This window comes from Macrobrachium nipponense, chromosome 24 (assembly GCF_015104395.2).
Source record: "Macrobrachium nipponense isolate FS-2020 chromosome 24, ASM1510439v2, whole genome shotgun sequence".
NCBI lineage: Eukaryota > Metazoa > Arthropoda > Malacostraca > Decapoda > Palaemonidae > Macrobrachium > Macrobrachium nipponense.
This window is the reverse complement of record NC_061091.1, coordinates 35,051,486-35,067,866: the sequence shown is the minus strand read 5'-3', so window position 1 is coordinate 35,067,866 and position 16,381 is coordinate 35,051,486. Positions and strand designations below refer to the sequence as shown.

The 16,381-nt window shown below is 40.0% G+C and overlaps 1 pseudogene; it reads right to left on the bottom strand.

Annotated features, from left to right (window-relative positions):
• Window positions 1-672: 672 nt before the first annotated feature.
• The window catches only part of LOC135202753 (uncharacterized), a 33,215-nt pseudogene continuing 17,506 nt past the window's right edge, over window positions 673-16,381 (bottom strand).

Here is a 16,381-nt window from a genome sequence, read left to right as displayed (position 1 = left end):
GCTAGAACGTGCTTTCGGCAGTTCCTTCTCGCTACTGCGAAGTCATACACATCGCACTGCAATGTGTGTAATAATGACTTTGTTAAGATCTTAAACAGGGGTTCTTCAGCGTATACCATGGTTGTCATCTCTGCCATAGTGACCGAGTTTATAGTTCTACACAGACGACTTCTGGCCTCATATTCAGTCCTAATGAGTGCTTCTGGGAGCCTGGGCAAAACGTTCGCTAAAGAGATCTGCGCCCACAGTCCTGGCTTAACTTTCCTCACTGAGAAGGTTGCCGGAGCATCCAGCCAGTTTTCTGTACCTCCCGGGAGGGCACGGATGGTAAATCTGTCTCCCTGATTTGAGGCATGGGTTTGTCTTCCGCTGCTGCCTGAAGAGTTAGTTCCAAGATCTTGGTTGCACATGGAACCGGGATATCCTCCGGGACCACGAACATGGTGAAGGGACTCTTGTGACGAGTAATTTTAGTGTTTGTACACTCCCATTCAGCTAGGGTACGGACCCAAGCTGATTGGGCCTGGTCTCTAGGAAAAATTACTGTCTCCTTAGGTATCTTGACTTCTCTTACTAGAGCTTCCTCCGTCAGGCGTGCAATAAACCTGAAAAAGGAAATTGGAGACCGGTGGGTAGAATTCAAAATCCTCTACCGGCCGAGTTCCGTATCCTTCAATAAAACAATTTGCCCTCCGAAAATGGAGCGTGTGCAGCTAGTCTCCAAGGGTTATTTGCCTTGAAAGGTGGTAACTTAGAGGCATCCGGGACAGGCAAGGATTGTTGCGTGTGGCCGGATTGAAGGACTGCCTGCATAAGAGACTCTTGGGTCTCCAATCTTTGGGCCAGCGATTGAATAGATTGGCCTGACGCTTCTCTATTCGAGGCCAACTGGGTCGAGATTTCCATAAACTTAGCCTGAAAAAAATTAGTCATTTCTCGCATGATTACGCTAGAAATAGCAGCCGGGTCTAAACTCGAATCCTGTTGTTTCGGTTTTTGCAACCTGGTTCTTGTACTCTGCCTAGGTGTCGAGACATTACCTAAGTCCGCCGTCAGTTTAGAGGCTGATGACAGACTGGCAAGAGTCTCCCTAAGGGACTTCGGTTTGGAAGGCTTAGGAAGGGGTTTGGTAATTGATCTATGGGTGATCGACCTAGATTTTACCTTTGGAGTTACCGACATTGACTCGTTTCCTGAAGTCACAGTTTTTTTAATAACTCCCTGAAAAGAAGAAGAAGAATGAGACGGACTAAAGGATAGTACTTTAGCCCGTGGATCTACTACCTCACTTACTCCCCTACCTTCCTCCTGGGTGTCGGTCATCATCAGTTTGAGGTCTAAATTGATCGCAGCAACCTCCTCAACCATATCTCCTCCCAAGCCTTCTAAATCTTCTGCCAGTATGGCTTGGATCTCATCACGAATCCTGGCGATGATTGGAGCTGCCAGATCCGTTGAAACTGCTGCCAACATCTTAGCATTCGGGTATATGAGAGAACACAACTCCTCAGACAGCATGTAGGGTCTTTTGCCTTTGGCATCCCTGCCAAATCCGCCTACCCAAATCTTGAGGGTCGCGAGAGCTGCATCCCTTTCCGCCTGCGAGTTCTGGAAGAGAATTACTCGTTAAGCGGGACAATAATTTAGTTTAATTTATGGCTATCTGAAAATATGAGTCAATCCTCTTATTCAAACAATTATTTCACTATCTCCCAGCTTGCATTCGGACCTACCGTATCAGAAGTGAAATCCTGCATCAGGTTGTAGCAGATTTCGCAACCTTCTGGGTGCCAAACTACTTGGTCGTCAAGCTGGATTGCGCAACCTGCGTGTGAACGACACACCTCGTGTCCGCATGGTTGATGCAGCATTGCAGTACAGGCTGTCTCCTGACAGCGGACCATCTGTAGTTAAAAATTGATACATAAATATCACTGAATATATCCACCGGAGCTGTATCCGGCTGTACATGTATTAACTAAATTTAATTCATGCCGGAATGTTGTTAATTAACATTCCACCGGGTATGATTCTAGCGGAACATGCCTAGTATATAAACAAGTCAAGTGCTGATTCCGGTGGCATGCAAAAAATTTCTTAAGAATGAAAATGTTTTTCTCCATTTCCTTTCGCTTTCCGGTCCCCTTTTTAACGCTTCTTTTAACAAAATAGGATTAATGCCGACGGAACAGGAAAAATTTTAAGTTGAGCTGTATCCGTCGGCTCCGGAAAGGTTCCCCTAGTTTATACTAGGACTTGCCTTGATTTGTGTAAACTGCCACCGGAACGGGACATAAAGTAGCGAAACATGGAGAGGAAAAAGACCTTAAGTCTAAAATAAAAATCTATATCTATAATATTTTTCAGGACTAGGATACCCGCCGGATTTATTAATCCGGCGGAGGTAACCGTAATGTCTTATCAAAACCTTAAGTTTATTGTAAAATTTTGTTCAGAAATTATTCCAAATATGTTATGTAACGGAGCTCTGTGATACTGAAACTTTTCATCCTATCCCCCTTTCCTTGTAAATTTTATGACCGGAAACATCCCGGGCTGAATCAGGACTAAGCCTGATACATTATACATAGAGCTTTGCTATAAATAACGAAACGGTTCTAGTTGCGTCCGGACCTCCGGGACGGGAGGACTAAATATGGAAAGGGCAAGATTTATGAGGTATGGTATCTAGAAGTACCGGGTAACTACCTTCTTGTCGAGCCGGGAAGTTGTCCTGGGCTCGACTGGATAGGTAACAGTCCCTCATAACTACCTGATAAGAGGAGAATTCTCCCTCGACTGGCACCCCCCCCCCCCGCCCGTGGGAGAGGGTGGGGCTCGAATGATTACTTGGAGTAGCATAGCGAGTAGCACCCCAACGGGGGGGATGGAGAGGGAGTCACCTCGAGGAGTGGAACACTCGTAATCAGATTGTATAACACCTACCAGGTGTATCACCTCCTGGTCAGGAGTGGCTCAACCTGGTCACAGGACAGATGGCCCACTGGCCTACTGCTCTATAACACCAATCATAACATGTAAACGATAAAAATAACAAACTAGAATCTAGCGTGTGAGAATTGAATGATCTAATAAAATAAAAGGAGCAGCTAGCTTATCCTTCGACAAATCACATTGATCTGGTCAGGACGGCCAGAGGGCTCTGACCAGCTAGCCTACCATTCCGAAAACATAATTTTTAATCTCGATTGGGAAGGTAGGCTAGGGGAAATATAGATCTTATAAGTTAATTCAAAAAACGCAAACAAAAAACCCTTGGTTTCGTGTCCAGAAAACCTTATAGTGAAAATACACGAAAGGGTAGATCGTAATACTTCTCACACGACCAGAACAATTTTTATAATAACACGTCAGGATCTAAAACAAAATTGATATAAAGCACTGCAATTAAAATGTGGGACTACAATTAGTATGGGAGACTAACTGAAAGTCGTCGATACGAATACCGAAAATAACGTAGAAGGCTGACTCGGGAACGGCGCATGCAGGTTCCCAGAATGTAAACAAGCCTAACTAAATAAAAATCGGTCATAACTCTATAAAAAGCTAATTTAAAGACTCATGCAGTACTTAACTTTGATCCAGAGGAATCCTGACGATCAGACATAATGATAAATCACGAAAATCACAAAAGAAAAATTTCAAAATGAAAACGTGTGTGGAACACACGAATGCTATGAAGGAATGAAGATTGAGGCGCTAGTAGTAGCAGTAGCAGCTATGGGGAAGGTGTTGGTACGGCTCCTCTTTGGAAAGGGGAAATTGACAAAGGAAGAGAATAAATGGCAGAAGACCTGTGGTAGTGTTTCACTCGCCCCAGATTTTATACCGACACCCTATTAAAGGGGTGAGCGAACCGCATTTATTCTGGTATAATCCAATGTAGCTTTTCTCTTGTATATTTAGCAATAATTATACCTAAGAAATGAATACTATAGGAATGTTTCACGGGACGACACAGGTTAGGTCCAGAAATAATAATAATCAGATACAGCGCAGGAATAGTGGAATGGACGAAGGCAGAACTCCGCAGCATAGATCAGAAAACCAGGAAACATATGACAATACACAAAGCACTACACCCAAGAGCAAATACGGACAGACTATACATAACACGAAAGGAAGGAGGGAGAGGACTACTAAGTATAGAGGACTGCGTCAACATCGAGAACAGAGCACTGGGGCAATATCTGAAAACCAGTGAAGACGAGTGGCTAAAGAGTGCATGGAAAGAAGGACTAATAAAAGTAGATGAAGACCCAGAAATATACAGAGACAGGAGAATGACAAACAGAACAGAGGACTGGCACAACAAACCAATGCACGGACGATACATGAGACAGACTAAAGAACTAGCCAGCGATGACTACAGAGGGGAGAGCTAAAGAAGGAAACTGAAGGAATGATAACAGTGGCACAAGATCAGGCCCTAAGAACCAGATATGTTCAAAGAAACGATAGACGGAAATGACATCTCTCCATATGTAGGAAGTGCCATACGAAAAATAAAGAAACCATAAACCACATAGCAAGCGAATGTCCGGCACTTGCACAGAACCAGTACAAAAAGAGGCATGATTCAGTGGCAAAAGCCCTCCACTGGAGCCTGTACAAGAAACATCAGCTACCTTGCAGTAATAAGTGGTACGAGCACCAACCTGAAGGAGTGATAGAAAACGATCAGGCAAAGATCCTCTGGGACTATGGTATCAGAACAGATAGGGTGATACGTGCAAATAGACAAGACGTGACGTTGATTGACAAAATCAAGAAGAAAGTATCACTCATTGATGTCGCAAATACCATGGGACACCAGAGTTGAAGAGAAAGAAAGGGAAAAAATGGATAAGTATCAAGATCTGAAAATAGAAATAAGAAGGATATGGGATATGCCAGTGGAAATTGTACCCATAATCATAGGAACACTAGGCACGATCCCAAGATCCCTGAAAAGGAATCTAGAAAAACTAGAAGCTGAAGTAGCTCCAGGACTCATGCAAAACACTAATCCTGACCTCGTTTGGGTGGAGACCTGAAACATACACAGCCTTAGGGGGTTGAGCCAAGGCGATCGCGAGGGTAGCTGATGGCAGAGCGGCAGAACCGAAAGAGAGAGGACCTCCCGCTGTCATACAAGAAAGAAGCAATACCTTTCCAGAGCATTATAATGGTCCTAAACTGAATGCTTAGATTTTTTTAAATCTTAAGTTGTAACTTGTGTAAGCTGCTAACTTGTATTTCTTTGCATTAGTAAAGACAGAATACTCTGCCGTTCATCTCATTTAAACACTCCTGAGACACTTAAGAATTCTAATCCAGAATTAACCATAGAGAAGAATCTTAAAGTAAAGAAAGAAACATAGAACAAGAAACGAATCACCTAAAGAAGAAGAAGCAGACGAAGAAAGAAGTAGAAGCAGGCAAGAGAAACAATTATCACAGCCAAAAGATGATGAATCTCACTTATGATATGTGAATGGAATTTCTCAGTTTCTAAAGGGTCAAACCAAAACGCTGAACGGGTGCCAGATTGCAATGAAAACCCACCAGCTAGCACAAACAGTGCTGAACTATATGCTTGTTAAACAAACATATTTCTCTCCTGCAAAACAGCTGAATAAAAAGAATAAAGGGAGAACTCCACAACCCTGTAAGCATTAGTATGAGATAACCTCTATATATATATATATATATATATATATATATATATATATATATATATATATATATATATATATATATTACCGTGATTTTTAATCTCGGTACGTCTATCTTAAAAGGTAGCAATGACCTGTGCATCTAAGGCATTGGCTAACACCCACTTTCTCTCCCACACCATCACCCCTCTCTCTCTCTCTCTCTACAACACTTACCCCCGCCCTCCCTCATTACCTAAGGCCATTAAATCATACTCTTGAACTTACAAAAGTACCTTTATTTAAGAGTAAAGTATTAGCTAAATAAAACTCAGGTTCTTAACAAAATGATTCAATAAAAAGTTGAACTCAGATAACCCACTCATCATTTATTACTACAATAACCAACATTATCTTAGTCACAAAACTAGGCATAGTCATAGCACAGTAACACCACGAAACATTAGTTAAGTTCCCATATCAATTAAGTCACCATATTCAGTTCCCCTTTCCCAGAATCGCCTATAAAAAGACAGGAGAACATATTGATAAGCAAAGATCATAAATCAAATCAAAAGGTCAAAGGAAATAGAACATCTTTGAAATAAATATTCAAAATGCAATCAAGCCACACCTTTGGCTAGAAAATAAGATGTTTACCCATTCAAACACAGTGTTCACACACACTTATCAAAAGAACTTCTGCAGAGCCACCTTTGGCTCTTCGCCTCTCTTGTACAGATCTCCTACCTTGGTAATCTTACTTTCTCGTTATGTAGGGAAAAATCTCGCACGAACACACGAACTCACACACATTGTTCACGCCCTAGTAACTGCCTCTAGCCAGTTTCAGAAGGCACCTCTGCAACCGCCCATGCATAATGACAGGACGTGGCACTGATCTGCTTAGGTAGCAACTTTGGCATCGCGCCGCCCCAAGTAAGATACATAAGCATTTCCTAAGCTTGTCACTTCGGGCCACTCTGTTTCCAAGGAGAAGCTAAACTGATGACTCCTACATTCTAAGAAAGTCACAGCATCTCACCTTACAATGGTGTCTTAAACATATTGTCTTAATACATCCCTCCTTTATATAACACACACACACACACACACACACACACACACATATATATAAGAAAATATAAATGCCACGAAGGAAAAATAAACGAAGGAGTCTGCGAGATCTTTCAGCTTAAAACAAGCCTTTACTGAAGCAGATACTGACAAAAAAACAATACGAGAAAAGGACAATACAAGAAGGTTCGTATAACTGACAGATAGGGATTATAAAAAGGATTAGTGCCTAGAATCTGACACACCGGAAGATAAGAAACCTTCCCAAACAAGCATAAACAAAGGGTGCAATTAAAGGTTTAAGACAATCATCTCAGATACAATCTCCAGACAATTAAAGGATTATAGGTGACAGCTATACGGAACCTGGTAAACAAAACCATATTCACAAAACATGACAGACATACATTACAATAAAATTTTTAATAACTCTAAGGCAACTGATTTTTATTTAAGTCAGTAATTATATATTTGAGGTCATTCTTAAACATGTTACAGATACAAGGGTCTAAATGAAAAAAGGCCACGACTAACATTGAAATTACAATGAAAAGTAAGTTGTATTAAGCAGATTCTAAAATATTTCGTGATAAGACATCTCTTGACCGTGCAATTACTGAACTGTCAATCCAATTAATTCGGTGGTTGTTTTCACTTAAATGAATAAATAATGCATTAGATTTTTGCCCAGTTTTTACAGTTTTTACAGAGTATTTATGCTGGCTTAGCCTTACTTCTAAGCCCTTGCTGGACTGTCCGAGATAGAATGAGGGACAATCCATACATGGAATTTTTATATATTATGTTGTTGCTTTCTCTGGGGCCATTTTTTATTAACATTCTTTTTAGTGTGTTATTATAGGAAGAAACAAGGTTGACATTAAAAGCTTTTAACAATGGTTTAATGGTTTCAAATCCGTTAAAATAAGGCAAACTGAGAATGTTCTTAGAATTTTCTTTCTGTGTGTTGTTTTCAGTATAAAACTTTTTGTGGGCTTTATTATAACAAATGTCTAATATATGTGAAGGATAGCCAAAATAAATCTTTCCCTATTTTTCTTATGTATTCAATTTTTCTTGATCCAAATATTGTGGACTGACAATTCGCCCCAATGCTCGTAAAAACATAGAGGAAAAAATTGATATTTTTATAGTTAAGTGGTGGCCTGAGAAGAAATGAAAACATAAGTTAAGTTGTTAGTCGGTTCCTATAAATACTGAATTTACATTGAAATGGTTCTCTATGTATCAAAACGTCTAAGAAAGGGAGGCAATTGTCTTTTCTAATTCTAGAGTAAAACTTAATCGATGGTACCTGGTTATTTAATTTAGAGAGTAAATCATTACATCAATACCGACAGGAAGAACAGCTAAACAATCATCAACGTAACGATACCACTTTACAGGAATATGAATAATATTAGGTAAGTAGCGTTTTTCGAAGAATTCCATATACAGGTTTGAGAGCAATGGTGATAAAGGATTTCCCATTGCCATGCCAAAAATTTGTTGATAAAATTCACCATTGAATATAAACTTACAATCACAATCTATAGGGACTTTAGTAAAAAGAGAACATACGTCAAAACTAACGAATCTATCAGTAGGGCAAGAGCAATTTTGTATAATTTATCAACTAAATCTAGAGAATTGTATATATGAGAATCGGAGATGGTTCCAAGTAACGGGGACAAGATCTTAGTGATTATATTTGAGAGTTTTATGAAATTGAACAACAGTACTGATAATAGGCCGCATAGGGTTATTTTCTTTGTGCGTTTTGACTAATCCATATAAGTAAGGTAGCGAAGGAGAATTGACTGACAATTTGCCTAGTAGTTCTGTTTTATCTTTAAGGATACTTTTCACTATGCTATTGAAGTTTTTTTATGACTTGATCAAGAGGATTTTTTGTTAGTTTTTTTAGAAGTCACATCATCATCCAGTAGGCTTGCATACGTGATATGTAGTCAGCTTTATCTAAAATTACTATACTATTTGACTTATCAGCTTTTGTGATGTGGATAGTATTGTCCTTTTTAAGATCGGTCAAAACTTTTCTTTTAGCGAGCAGGGGAAGTTACTTTCATGCTTAACACTGGCAGCTCCGTAAACAATACCTTTAATCATGTCGACATGATTTTGAGGAAGATCACAATATTTTTCAAATTTACTTAGGGATGCCCAATTAATTATTAAAGCAGAAAGGTCTACTTGTTGCAAAGAAAGATAAACCATATCCAAGCGCACTCACAACATTTTCTCTTATTTGTTTACTAGATAAGTTAACAACACAATCTTGACGTGCACAATTAGTCCAATGACTGCTATCAATAAGATTTTTTTAGTTTTCTGTCGAGTTTCCTTTTCAGGGCATCTGTAGTCCTACGTAGTTTTTTTTTTCGTAAATTTCCCGTCGCAGCGAGTCCTTCCAATCAGCCGGGATGGAATGATTGAAAGAGATCCTTGTTCTTTCCAGTTCCTTGAATTTTTCTTTCTCTTCTTGCTTGGCGGCTGCTATGTGCTGTTCTCAACATCATGGCACTAAATTCATTGAATGGGTGATTGTCATATCTTCTTAGACGGCGTGGCAGCAAGTGCTCCCTAAATCCTTGCTGCCACGCCGTCTAAGAAGATATGACAATCACCCATTCAATGAATTTAGTGCCATGATGTTGAAACAGCACATAGCAGCCGCCAAGCAAGAAGAGAAAGAAAAATTCAAGGAACTGGAAAGAACAAGGATCTCTTTCAATCATTCCATCCCGGCTGATTGGAAGGACTCGCTGCGACGGGAAATTTACGAAAAACTACGTAGGACTACAGATGCCTGAAAAGGAAACTCGACAGAAAACTAAAAAATCTTATTGATAGCAGTGATTTGGACTAATTGTGCACGTCAAGACTGTGTTGTTAACTTATCTAGTAAACAAATAAGTGAAAATGCTGTGAGTGTGCTTGGATATGGTTTATCTTTCTTTGCAACAAGTAGACCTTCTGCTTTAATGATTGGGCCATCCTTAAGTAAATATGAAAAATATTGTGATCTTCCTCAAAATCATGTCGACATGATTAAAGGTATTGTTTTCGGAGCTGCCAATGTTAAGCATGAAAGTAACTTCCCTGCTCACTATAAGAAAAGTTTGACCGATCTTAAAAAGGACAATACTATCCACATCACAAAAGCTGATAAGTCAAATAGTATAGTAATTTAGATAAAGCTGACTACATATCACGTATGCAAGCCCTACTGGATGATGATGTGACTTATAAAAAACTAACAAAAAATCCTCTTGATCAAGTCATAAAAAACTTCAATAGCATAGTGAAAAGTATCCTTGTGGCAGTAAAGAAACACAGACTTGGGTTTTTTGTTTTTTTTTCTTCTTTACTTAAAAAATGATATATATATATAATGGATACAGACACACAACGATCCTTTGGTGGAGAGGTAATAATGTCCTACAGGGCTTGACTTCAACTAACCACACATACTCCTCACTCTCCAAGAGAACATCTTAAATAATCATGACTTCAAACAACAAGTAATATACAAACTCAACTAGTCATAAACGGTCATTTACACTCTTCCTTCATAACCCACAACAACAGAAATACCTTTATACATAAAACTGCCAATTAAACCCAAACAGTAATTAACAGTTTCAAACAAATAATTATACACTCCCCCCCTGAATTACATTCACATATATTACAAACTCTAGCTCTTCTAACTCTTGTTGAATGTCTTGGAATTGCGTTGCACTCAGCAACAGTGCCTGAATCTTCCTCTTCCCCCTCATCTTCATGAACAGGAAGCTGTATAAGAAGCTCCTCATCCTCAGCATCAGTAGTTTCCTCACTCAATATCAATCCTTGTGAAGAACACGAACGAAGATCTCTAACATGGCGTGGAACTCCATGACTTCAACAGCTTGTTCTGACAAAACTCTCGTAACTTTGCCTCTTTCAAAATTGCATATGCATCGCATGTTGGATGGTTTTACCCACACTCATCACCTGCTTTGTAGGGGCCACTCACTGCCACTTTGTTCATTGAGCATGGATCCACTCCTCGGACCTCACAGGGTAAGAATACAGCATACTGACAGGGGCAGTCTTTGAGTCGCAGTCATCACGAGGCATCAAATTATACAGATATACAGCCTCTGCAATGCTGCAGCCTTTCCTTGCAGCAATGACTTTAACAGTTCGATGGCATCTCTCAGCTATACCATTTCCTGATGGAACATAAGCACATCTATAATTAAGATGCACGCACCACTTTTTTGCAAAAGTCAGCAATAGTTTGCTACGAAAAGCAGAGTCATTGTCAGTTAACAGTTCCTCGGCGCTCCTCGTTCATAGAACACTGTCTCAAGTTGCCCGATGATGCTCTCACTGGTCTGAAAATGGAGCCGACGCCAGATGGCAAATCGAGATGGTCCACAATCAATGAGAGTAAGATACCGGCCGTCCATCATAGTGAGTAATATCCATGCCAACTCTCTGCCACACTCTATCCACTTCCAGACTACCCTTCTGCCACTTCACTGGGGCCGGGTCTATTGACTGGCATGCCTCACAGCATTTGACAACAGCCTGTACTTGCCGCCTGGTAACTCCTGGATGGACTTTCTTCACAAAATAGAGAGTTCTTCTCACACCCAGGTGACCAGCAGCATGATGGATCTCCTTAATTCCATCACTAATGGCAGGGACAACAGAAGCACACACAAGTTTTGCATTCTGGTGACATGAACAAGGTCCCTCAGCCAGCGCTGAGGTACACGTGTCAAACTGTCAGCTTTATTATTGGCAGAAGACACAAGTGTAATAGACAGCTGGAGGTCACACTCTTCTATCAGTGACAAGACTATTCCTAGTCTTCTTCTGATGAGCATTTCACTTGCGGCCTTAGTCTTCAATCTGCTTTTTCCTAAAAGTCCATCTGAAATCCATCTATGCACAGTAGATGAGTCAGTCATTAATTCCACTTTTGGATCTTCCAAGCCAGTGCAAGATTCAATCCTTTAATGACTGCATCTAGCTCAGCCATATTGATGTGGCAAGAGTCGTCTTTCCGCAGCCAGCTGGCATCTTCCACAATGGAACCATTTACTTCCACTGCAACACCAAGCGCAAGAGAACTAGCATCCACCCAGATCTTGAATTTGTCACCGGTGACATTCCACTGTCCTCTCACAGGGTCATCCTTCTTAACCTTCTCCAGAAGTTCCTGCAAACACATTTTGATGTAATCATCATTAATGACGTCGTCCACTCCTTCAGTGACTTGATTGACTCTTCTCTTGATGAATGCTACCGCCACTCGCAGCCATCCACAAACAGGGTAATGGCCTAACAGTCTACCACAGTATGAGAACACTGCTCGCAGAGTCAATTGTCTTGGTGCATCGCCCAGGTCATTGTCCCTTTTCCAAAAAAGACTCCCCTGCTCCCCCCAAACTCTCAGGCCCAATGCTCGAGCCCCTTCAGCAAGCTTTGGTTTGTGGCTTACTTACTAGCCCAAAATTTCTAAGATGCTCCTCTACACGGCTGGCCTTAACAATATCTTCATTTACAAAGATGTCATCAATATAAGCTGATGTTCCTTTTCTTACAATGGGTCCTGAAGGAGAACACAGTTTAAAACAGATTTCATTACCATCGGAGCAATATTCAAGCCAAACCCCAGTCGAGTCAGGCAATACTTCTGGCCTTTGAAATATACAGTCTGGTATGGCCACAGAGACTCATGGATCTTATTTGCAGGTAAGCTTTAGCCAAGTCTACTACAGATACATTCACTCCTTGCCTGCGCCACTCACGTAGTTTGTCTGAGCACACATCCGAGTCTGCTGTAAATGCATCAATGTACGTATTCAGTTCTCTGAAGTCCAGTACAGGCCGCACCTTCTTTTTATTTTGCTGTACAACAGCCATGAGGGGAATAAGCCCCTTAGCTGGTCCATATTTATTCTCATCATAAGGAAGTAGCCAGCCATCATTCACCCATCTTTGTAGCTTCTGATTCATACAGGTCCTTTGCCTCCTGAGGTACAGATATGCCCCTTGCCTTTACTCCATCTCCAGGATGCCAGGCTCCTTGCCCTCAGACCATTTCCATGTAGCTGTCCAAACATTTAATCACAGGATCATAAATTGCACTAAAATCACGCTCATCCACCCCCCACCTTCACATCAGCAGCTGCAGAAAAAAGAGTGTCTTCCATTCCAAAACGTACACCACCCTGTATCGACAGTGACTCCTCCTAGAGCCCCTCACACCATCCATGCCGAGAAGAAATTTAAAACGAGGGGCATTAGAGTAGTTACGCATACAGAAATGCTGGCAGTAGCTCCATTACTGAGCTGCAAGTGCACGACGCCCATTCCTTCACACACCCATTCTTGCCCCACTCACAGTTATCATGCTAACTGCGCACTTGTTCCATGCCTTACAGCATGAGACATGAGCGATGCTTTGAGAACACCCAGTGTCTACTAACACGCAACATGAAGACCCTCTACACTCAAAACAGTACTTGGCAGCACCTTACTCAGTGGGTTTGGGGAGAGGAGGCTGGCGCTGATGCCTCCTCTCCTTGCTCGTTTCCCGGACAAGCTGACGCAATGTGCCCCATTCCACCACACCGATAGCACTTTACCCTTCTCCGAAATCGACCATTTACTCGGTTGCGAGCAAGACAGTCCCTGGCAAAGTGATTTGGTCCAAGGCATACATGACATTTCTGAACTGTTGGTTCTACTGGCAACAGAACCCAAGCTTCCTGTGGCGCCAAAACATGTTTCCACTGAAACAGAAGGAAGGTCATCTTTCAGAACCGCCGTGCCCGAGCCAAAAATCTGTTCCAGATCGAGGGCCTCCATGCGAGACCCAGCTCTCAACAGCTGACGAATTCTCTCTGGAAGTCCAGCTACAAAAGCACATGCAAGAGCTTTTTCAGAAATTCCAAACAGGGATCAGAGTCGACGTAGATCAGCTAAGTAGACATCCGGTGCCTCTCCACTGTGCAACTTCCTACTGACAAAATGTTCATAGGCTACATAGGGATCAACAGCAAACGCAGCTAACAATGCTTCTTTCACCTTGTCAAACCTTCTTCCTATGCTGTGGGTAACTGTAAGTACACTGCAAAGGCACCACCTGTAAGCCGCAGAGGAATCACACTGGCCACATCATCAACTTTCCGAAGCTTGCAAACCAGCTCCAACTTCTCCAGCCACTCCATAACAGATTGTGGGTTTCTGCCATCATACTCAGGGATCAGTTTCAAGTCGAAAGTTACTCTCCATACTGCCTAGATAGCTTGTGGCAGTAAAGAAACACAGACTTGGTTTTTTCTTCTTTACTTAAAAAATGATATATATATAATGGATACAGACACACAACGATCCTTTGTGGTGGAGAGGTAATAATGTCCTACAGGGCTTGACTTCAACTAACCAACACATACTCCTCACTCTCCAAGAGAACAAATCTTAAATAACAACAGTGACAAACTCAACAACAAGTAATATACAAACTCAACAACTAGTCATAAACGGTCATTAACCTCTTCCTTAATAACCCACAACAACAGAAATACCTTTATACCTTAAACGTCAATTAAACCCAAACAGTAATTAACAGTTTCAAACAATAATTATACAATCCTTAAAGATAAAACAGAACTACTAGGCAAATTGTCAGTCAATTCTCCTTCGCTACCTTACTTATATGGATTAGTCAAAACGCACAAAGAAAATAACCCTATGCGGCCTATTATCAGTACTGTTGGTTCAATTTCATATAAACTCTCGAAATATATCACTAAGATCTTGTCCCCGTTACTTGGAACCATCTCCGATTCTCATATATACAATTCTCTAGATTTAGTTGATAAATTATACAAAATTGCTCTTTGCCCTACTGATAGATTCGTTAGTTTTGACGTATGTTCTCTTTTTACTAAAGTCCCTATAGACTCTATTTTAGAATATCTTAGCAATGAACTAACTCAGCATGAATTACCTCTACCTATAAGTCACATTATTTCACTCATGAGTTTGTGCATTTGTGATTGTAAGTTTATATTCAATGGTGAATTTTATCAACAAATTTTGGCATGGCAATGGGAAATCCTTTATCACCATTGCTCTCAAACCTGTATATGGAATTCTTCGAAAAACGCTACTTACCTAATATTATTCATATTCCTGTAAAGTGGTATCGTTACGTTGATGATTGTTTAGCTGTTCTTCCTGTCGGTATTGATGTAAATGATTTACCTCTCTTAAATTAAATAACCAGGTACCATCGATTAAGTTTACTCTAGAACTTAGAAAAGACAATTGCCTCCCTTTCTTAGATGTTTTGATACATAGAGACCATTTTCAATGTAAATTCAGTATTTATAGGAAACCGACTAACAACTTAACTTATGTTCATTTCTTCTCAGGCCACCATCTTAATATAAAAATATCAATTTTTCCTCTATGTTTTACGAGCATTGCAAATTTGTCAGTCCACAATATTTGGATCAAGAAATTGAATACATAAGAAAAATAGGGAAAGATTTATGCTATCCTTCACATATTATTGACATTTGTTATAATAAAGCCCACAAAAAAGTTTTATACTGAAAACAACACACAGAAAGAAAATTCTAAGAACATTCTCAGTTTGCCTTATTTTAACGGATTTGAAACCATTAAACCATTGTTAAAGCTTTTAATGTCAAACCTTGTTTCTTCCTATAATAACACACTAAAAAGAATGTTAATAAAAAATGGCCCCAGAGAAGCAACAACATAATATATAAAATTCCATGTATGGATTGTCCCTCATTCTATCTCGGACAGTCCAGCAAGGGCTTAGAAGTAAGGCTAAGCCAGCATAAATACTCTATAAAAAACTGGGCAAAAATCTAATGCATTATTTATTCATTTAAGTGAAACAACCACCGAAGTTAATTGGATTGACAGTTCAGTAATTGCACGGTCAAGAGATGTCTTATCACGAAATATTTTAGAATCTGCGTTAAATACAAATTACTTTTCATTGTAATTTCAATGTTAGTCGTGGCCTTTTTCATTTAGACCCTTGTATCTGTAACATGGTTTAAGAATGACCTCAAATATATAATTACTGACTTAAATATAAAAATCAGTTGCCTTAGAGTTATTAAAAATTTTATTGTAATGTATGTCTGTCATGTTTTGTGATATGGTTTTGTTTACCAGGTTCCGTATAGCTGTCACCTATAATCCTTTAATTGTCTGGAGATTGTATCTGAGATGATTGTCTTAACCTTTAATTGCACCCTTTGTTTATGCTTGTTTGGGAAGGTTTCTTATCTTCCAGGTGTGTCGGATCTAGGCACTAATCCTTTTATAATCCCTATCTGTCAGTTATACGAACCTTCTTGTATTGTCTTTTCTCGTATTTTTGTCAGTATCTGCTTCAGTAAGGGCTTTTAAGCCAGAAAGATCTCGCAGACTCCTTCGTTTATTTTTCCTTCGTGGCATTTATCTTTATTTATGGATTTATCACGTTCCTAACTTTCGTGATTCTGTTATACACACACACACCACACACACACACACATATATATATATATATATATATATATATATATATA